The sequence below is a fragment of the Neovison vison genome, chromosome 13 (genome assembly GCF_020171115.1).
Source record: "Neovison vison isolate M4711 chromosome 13, ASM_NN_V1, whole genome shotgun sequence".
NCBI classification, from domain to species: Eukaryota; Metazoa; Chordata; class Mammalia; order Carnivora; family Mustelidae; genus Neogale; species Neogale vison.
This window is the reverse complement of record NC_058103.1, coordinates 108759291-108767500: the sequence shown is the minus strand read 5'-3', so window position 1 is coordinate 108767500 and position 8210 is coordinate 108759291.

Below are 8210 nucleotides of genomic sequence, written 5' to 3'. Positions count from 1 at the left end.
ACTGTTTGTGTGTGTCATGATTAAAGAGTATTAGCTTTGGCATCAAACAGTCCTCAGTTCAAATCCAAGCTCATCTAATTAGCTCCATTTCCTCACCTGAAAAATGGAGATAGGTATTAGAATTGTGTTTAAGTATTGAATGAAACAATGTATGGAAAGCTCTTACCATGGTTCCTGTCACATAAGTACTCAATAAATGATAAATATTTTTTAAATAAATAGTAGCTTTCCTTAAAACCAACTCCCAGGAATCATCCTCATTAGCCATCCTGTGAGAGGTCATGGTGGTCCAATCAACCCTAAGGCTACCCTAAGTGGTCTACATTCTTTTGGGGCAATCCAAAGAAACATTTATTTTCAGCACCCTCCTTTGAGGACTGTTGTTTAAGCCTTCACATTTCAAAGGAGTGAGCTGGTAGCCTTTGGCCAGTTACACTGTGTGGGTTGGTAGCTGCATCAGATTGAGTCCTCAGGAAGCAGATGCCAACGTGGAGTTAGAGGGATTTGTTGGCAGTAGTACCAGTGGGAAACAAAAGGGAAAGGAATCAGGAGTAGTCAGGGAAAGGCTTTACCATGATACAGGTCTGACATCCATGAAAGAAGGGAGAAGGAAAAAGAATTAGGTAGGAAGAGCCTCAGGCTGCCTCTAGTAAGTCCCTGAGCAGTCCAATGGAGTCCATGAAGATTGCTCCTTGCTCTTGTGCTGGGCAGAAATGGTGAGGCAGTAATGTCCCTGTTGTGTCGAAGCATTTCCTGGTAGTCACCAGTCATTTCCTGGGTAGTCACCTGGGAAGCAGGTAAACAGGTCCTAGACCTTGGGAACACTGCAGCAAAGGTGCTGCGCCTGGAAGCTGACAGCGAATTCCCCCGACAGGTTCTCCCTCAAGGGGAGGTGGAGGTGGCCCGCTTCCCTGGCACCTCAGTGCTACTTCCTACAAACTGGCAAAACCCAGAGGGTTTGCGGAGCAGTCGCTGGGACCATAGCGGAGCTCAACAGACCAATAGGTGTTTGAAAAATTGCCATTCCTAACTCTGGCCATTCCACATTCAAGTAAACCTACACATGTTATTGAGAAGGGTGAATCCCATTCCTCCATTTTTGTGAGCTGTGATGCAGACTGGTACAATCTGAATGTGAACTTCTTCAGGTTGCTGTGTCCAGTGTTCTGATGTTCACGGGACATTGTGACAGTCGCTGCCTACTGGATCTGTGTCTTTGCAGCCACCTGGGTTTGCAAGGCTACTACTTCCTCATCTTTTTGGGGTGTTCCCTTATGAGTGCTCCCAGCCCCAGGAGCTCTTGCCTCTGCCCTATACTGGGGTATGCATGTCCATGGGACTAGAAATAACGTTCCCGTCTTCTTTTTCTTTCCCTCTTAAATCAGTTATTCCAGAGGACAGCCTGAAAGGGTTTTTCCGTTCCTTGTGGCCTAGACATCAAGGCTTTTTTTCCCCCCTAGGAATATTTATTCATTTATTTGAGAGAGAGTGAGAGCATGGACAGAGGGGAGGAGCAAACTCCCCGCTGAGCAGGGAGCCTACTGTGGGGCTCCATCCCAGGATCCCGGGATCATGACCGGAGCCAAAAGCAGATGCTTAACTGACTGAGCCACCCAGGCACCCCTAGATCTCCAGTCTTTTACAAAAACCGATATGGGGTACGGCTACATACTGCCAGGTTCTCCTTTCTCACTCTTGAGGGTTGATGCTCCGCAAGACAGTCCTGGCTAAAGTCTCCAGGCTCTCTGAACCATTTTATTATCCTTAGGCACTATAAACACACAGGCCTCTAGGCCCTCAAAGCTTGTGAAAACATTTGCAACTGGAGAAAACATGGAGCTAAAAATTAAAAACTGCAAAAATGGGGACGCCTAGGTGGCTCAGTCCATTCAGCATCCAATTCTTGATTTTGGCTTAGGGTCATGGTTTTGGGCTCCACACTCAGCAGGGAGTCTGCTCAAGATTTGCACTCTCCTCTCTGCCCCTCTTCTCGCTCCTATGTCATGAGATCTCTTAAAAATAAAAAATTTAAAAAAAAAGAAATGAAAATTTTAAAAATTATAAAGTATCAAAATTTCATAGCAGAATAAAAATACTTCTTAATGTGGGATTTGAGCTCATGTTAACATATTTGTTTGGGGAGGGGGGAGTGATTTATAAGATTTTAAGTAATCTCTACACCCAGTGTAGGCCTCAAACTCACAACCCTGAGATCAAGAGTCACCTCGACCAGCTGAGCCAGTCGGGTGCCCCTCAACATATTGGATATGATAGAGACTAGGACTTCCAAAGGTCATAAAATCATTCTGGGTTTCTTCAGTTCCACAGTCTCTTTCAGCTACCACTTTCTGTTCTCTGTTTCTTGATTGTCTCCTTGGGAAGAAACAGAAGACTTGGCTCCCTGTCTGGAGCAAAGCCCCTCTCTGTATCTCTGAAGATCTAACCACCTAGTGCCTAGGCCATGAGGACCCCCAGGGACAGCAAAGATTTTTTTTTTTTAGAAACTAAATAGTCTCGTTTTCCCCTGCTCCATGCACGGTCCCTTGGGGCCCTATGAGATTTTTTTTTTTTTTTTTTTGCTTTCTCCCATTTCCCTGGCCTTCAACAACCTGTTTTATCTTCTTCTTTAAGCCTGAGTCTTCTCTCCTCAACCTTTGGTCCTTGATGGGCAGAGGCAGCAGCCCAGTGTTGGGAGCAGGCTGTGCAGCAGGAACCACATTGACCTGAAATATGACCCAGCCATTTGCTGTGACGGTTTTTCTCCATCTTCTGAGTGTTCCCAGTGACTACGGTCACATCTCATAGAAACTGGGTGGTGTTTGAGAGCAACACAGTAATGAAGCTCCAACCTCTGCCTTGTAGGGCCTCGGGCATTCAAAAGCCCTGCTGCCCCGTGGGGGCCACCTCACACTCAGAGGGGCAGGCTAGAGGGTCCTCTTCCCCGACACCTCCATCCTGTCAGACTGGGCCCCCACACCTCCTTGTTCCAGCCTCCCCCAGGCCATTCCACCTCATCCACCTCATCCTCATTAAAACCCCCACTGAAAGGGGCCGGTTGTTTTCAGATTCTCGGCAGTGAGTTATTGATCAACACTGATAGTGTGAGGAGCTTGCTCTCACCCCAGCGTTGGCAGAGATTAATTAGCTTGATTCCCAAGCATAATTCCTAATTAGGCATAGGAAGAAACAAAACACAAAGGAACTATTCTTTCCCGAGAACCACCGACCTTTCTGTCCTGGGTGGAGGGGGAGGAGCTGGAAACCGAGGACGACGAAGCAGGTAAACAGGTCCTAGCAGCAGAGTACTTCCCTCCTGGTCCCATCCTGGGGCAACCAGCTCCTGAGTACAAACAATGCCTTCCTGCGAGGACTGCCTGTGAAAATGCGTGTTTAATTTTCCAACTTTGTTCCCAGCCTAATGGTGCACAAGAAGGCACAATTAAGCAGGAGGCTTTGAAGTACCTGCTCTAGGCTTGCCCATCCACTGGGGACTGAGGACGCCAGCAGAGGAGAACCCAGCTCCACTGGACTGGGGGAGAAAGGTTGGATGGGGAGGGGATAATCCCTGCAAGACAGGAGTAGAGATAGTGAAAGAACCATTTCCTGCAGATGGGAAGCAGGAGACCTCTTGCTCTATTACTGACATTTTCTAGAACTTTCCAGCTAGGACTGACAGCCCAAGTGGCTCTTCCCTGGTAGTGGGGAGGGCAATGTGAAGTAGGAGGGACCTATAACCTTGCAGCCCTGAAATCTGACTAAACCACCATACAGAGCTGCAGTTTCCTCTTCTGTAGGGTGGGGATAAATAATAATCACACTAGCTCCCGTGATTATGAGAATTAACTGAGGAATTCCGAGGTGCATAGCACATAGGAGGCACTTCCAAGCCCCCACTAATGAAAGCAACCCGAGGAAACAGCAAATCAGAAAATGATGACTTGTACTCTTGTTCTTTCCCCACCCACCCACATTTGATAGGCCTGCTGGTGTGCCAGGCACGTGCCGCCCCCACCATTGCTGAGATCACGGAGGGAAGACAGACAAACGGCATTGCAGACAGTGTGGCCAGGGAAAGATAGGAGACTCGGTACAGAGAGACAAGGACCCTGGCCAGGGGTGATGGCCAGCATGGGGACACAAAGAAGCCATGCCACAAACTGAGTTTGACCAGGAAAGCAGGTGAGGGTTCAAGAGCGAGCTGGTGATGAGCTCTGGAGGGTTAGCAGCAGAGAGAGAATGGAGAGGATCCTCCGCCCCCTCCTCACCCCAACCACCCCACGTCCACACCACAATGTGGCCTCTGTCAACCCCTTCAAGTCTCTCTACTCAATGTGTGATCTCTGTTTGTCTGGATCCGGATCCAAACCAACCAACTTTGAAAGTACAGTGACGAGACCCTCGGGGAAATCTGAACACGGCTGGACCCTTGATGCTATTAAGAAAATAATCGTTTGTATTTTTAGAAGTGATATTGTGGTTGTTTTTCTAAAAGTTCTTGCCTTTTAGAGATACACAGTGAAGTGTTTACAGACGAAAGGATATGGTGCCTGGAATTAGCCCCAGTGTGGTCCAGGGGGTGGGAGTAGGGGTAGTGTGGAAGGAGGAGGTCTGGATGAAACAAGGCTGGCTTGAGTTGACGGTGGTTATGTGGGGTTTCATTATGCTCTTTGCTTTTGCGATGTTTGACATTTTTCATAGTAAAAAGTTGAAAGAAAGGAGAAAGTTTTGAAGGCAGGAAGGAAGGGAGGAAGGGAATGAAGGAAAGAAGGAAAAAACTTTTGCTCCAGCGTCCCTTCTGACAGCTTCCCTGCTCCCTGCATCGGCAGGAGGAGAGCAGGCTGTTTCCTGCTCAGCCAGAGCAACGAGACCCATGTGGAGACAGGAGAGACATTCAGGGAGCAGCCCCAAAGCAGGGAGCCCCCCCTGGGGACCAGCCTACATCATGGAGAGACAGCAGGACGGGGTGACGTGGAGGAGTGTAGCTCAGGTGGTACCTGTGGCACCAAGTGGGGAAGGGTCATGGGACCAGGAAGGAGGTATTAGAAGGGAGAAGTATTAGAAGCAATGTGAGACTTCCCTACCTAGGAGAGGGTGGCAGGGCCCTTGAGATTGGGTTGAGGAGAGTGAGAGTGGTTTTTTTTGAATGAGGAGGGGCTATGAGACACACAGCCTCCTCCAGGAGGTGTCTCTTCCCCCACCAGGCCCAGGGGCCGGACCTGCCACAAGGGCAAAGCTTCTTCCACAGGCCTTCCTCACCAATGAGAGGCCACCCCTGAGTCCTTGAGGGAGGGAAGCATTGTCATTTCCCTGAGACTTCTCCAGAGGTTTCCAGCAGGACTGAGAACCCTCCTACAAGGACCCTCTCTCAGAGGAAGGGCTGTATCCTAGAGCAGCCTGCACGGGGGAAAGAATGTGTGTGTGGAGGGGGGGTGACATGTCCAGATTTGCCTAGGGAGGCTGGTAATGGAGAGGAAAGCATCTGCCAAACAGTGTGGGGAAGGTAGATTTTGCAACAACCTGGATGGTGTTGGGCGCTTGAGGGGCCTGGGAAGACCAAATGTTTCATATTTGAGAAAGAGGCTGTCTAAACAGAGTAATTAGGAGGCTCCTTTGTAGTGATATGAAAGAGATGAATTGGGTTTAGCCGACATCAAAGGCCAGGAGATACAATGGGGAATGAGGCTCACGGCAGCGTGGGCAGGGCTGGGCCAGAGACCCAGCAGTCCTGGGCGTGGGGGCGGCAAGTTCCCAATAGTGTGTGTCTTGAGGATCACTTTGAAGCCCCCCCATAAAACCATCTCCCACTCATATCATGCTCTTCCTAAAACCTAGCTCTCAGATGAAGATTTATCCTGACCAAGCCACCTTTTCAAAAGCACCATTTACCACCAACCAGGAGAAACACAGGAGCCTGCCCTCCGCTGTTCCCCATTGGGAAGGGAGCGCTGGCGACTGCTCTGGGCTTGGTAAACTGAGAAAAGGATATGGGGCCCAAACGGGTGGTGCAGTCAAGCAAGCCTGGGCTGTGGGGTTCCAAAGAAGTGGGGGAGAATCCCGCTTCCGCCCCCACCAGCAGGGTGAGGGACCATGGGCTAGTGACAGCCTAAGCATAAACCATGCCTTGCTTGTAAAGTAGAAATGACAGTCCCTAAGGGCAGCTGGAGCAAAGGAAGCAGAGGGCAGATGACAGGCTGCACTGTGCATTCGAGGCCCTCCTGGACGGGGACGGGAGGCTGTTCCCAGGGCTGGCCCCACTGCCCAGACTGCCCGCCCAGACCGGCCTGCTGGAACACAGGATGACTTCTGAGGTTCGTTTAATCCCGAAGTTCATTGATCCTACATCACAATCTCACATTCTCACTCTTTCTAGGGTGAAATGATATGATACCTGGGATTTGTTTTTTAAATATTCCAGGAAAAAAAAGTACAGAGGATAAAACAAAAACATCAGAACATTGGTGATAATCATTGAAACTAGATGAACCTACATGAAGATTTGTTCCTATAATTGCTCCTACTTTTGTGTATGGTTAACACGTTAACCATACTATAAAAAGTTGTATGTTGTCACACAATAAAAAGTTAAAATCATGAAAACAAATTCCAGTCCCCTGGAGCTCCATTCCCAAGTGGGGGAGCGAGGCCAAGCTGATGGGGCTCTCTGTGCGTCCCCCCCTCTTCAAACGTTTTCAGGAAATGGCAGGTGCCATACTAGGTGCTTTGAAAGATGAGGACAGTCACGGCACAGTCCAGCAGGAAAGGCCAAGAGATGAATGAGAAATTACAAAGCAGCACAGCAAGCCCTTCTGCGCCCACACAGCACACCAGGCTGGGGACCCAAGGCTCTAGGACCTGAGGAGGGAGCAGTTAACTCAGAAGAGAGGGTGTCCAGGAGGACCAACCATAGCGACAATCAGAGAGCATCAGGTCAGAACCACTGGCTGGGTGCTCTGGGGGCCTGTGGGCCCCACGTTGTTGGGGGCTTCAGAGCAGAAGCTGATGCACTGTACCACATTGAGTTTTAGAGCTGCTGAATGGAGCTGAATTCTACTTGAACCCATTTGGAGTCTCCTGAGACAGGAGTCAGATGTCTGTTGAGCCATCAGGGCGCTATAAGGTGCCTCCAGCCACTGACTTCATTCTTCTTCGTAGAAATGAATCAGGATTCCCAGACAAGCTACAGTCCCCTATCTGTTCCCTCCTTCCTTCAGTTACCCAGTTGCAAGACATTTCTCATTTCTCCCAATTCTGTGGGTCAGGAATTCCGGCAGGACTCTGCTGGGTGATTCTTCTGCTCCATGGGGTGCTGGCTGGACTCACCCTACCTTCCAGGAGCTCACTGCCTAGTTGCAGAGGCAGGTGAATTAATGCATAATTCATTAATTAATTAATGCATAATTCATGATTACCACACTTCAAACCTTCAATCTTCAGGGAGACTGGGTGAGCTCAGTTGGTTAAGCATCGAACTCTTGGTTTCAGCTCAGGTCATGTTCACAGGGTCAAGAGATGGAGCCCACGTGGGGCTCCGTGCTCAGGGCAGAGTCTGCTTGAGATTCTCTCTCCTTCTGCCCCTCCCCTTGCTTGTGTGCTCTCTCTCTACATATATATCAAATAAATAACTAAATAAATAATCCCCCCCCACAATCTCCGGTCTTCATGAGTATGAGTCTTTCCTTGTCGATGAAAGGGTTCTTGGCTAGATAATGTTACTGTGGTAGCCAGCCAAGCACACACAGTCTAGAAAATGTACAGTTTAGTACTTTCCTCCTAGCTCAAGTCCTACCTTCCAAACACAGATTGGCCAGGGCAGGACGAGGTGTAAGTGTTGAGACAACCCCTGTACCCCATTCTGTGCACTGTCTCCCCAGCTCCCTGATGCCTAGAGTCCTGCAGACTCAGCCTACAACTAAGGCTTGCGAGCCACTCAACAGCTCATCTACTAGGGGGCCCCTTCTCCTTCGTGGTTCTCTTTCCTCTAACTTCTCTTCCTCTCCTGGGTCCTACTTCTTCTTGCCAGATGGGGGCTTCCCCAGTCATTTGGCATCACTCTAGATGGACAGAGGGAAAGGGGCATCCAATCCTGTGAGCACATTGCCCGCATGTTATTCTGCTCCAAGACTTGACACTGCGTCATGAAATGTCCTTTTGTCCTGGCTCGGGGGTGCACACAGACCTGCGAGTGGGTGCGTATTTGCAGATGGGGTGAG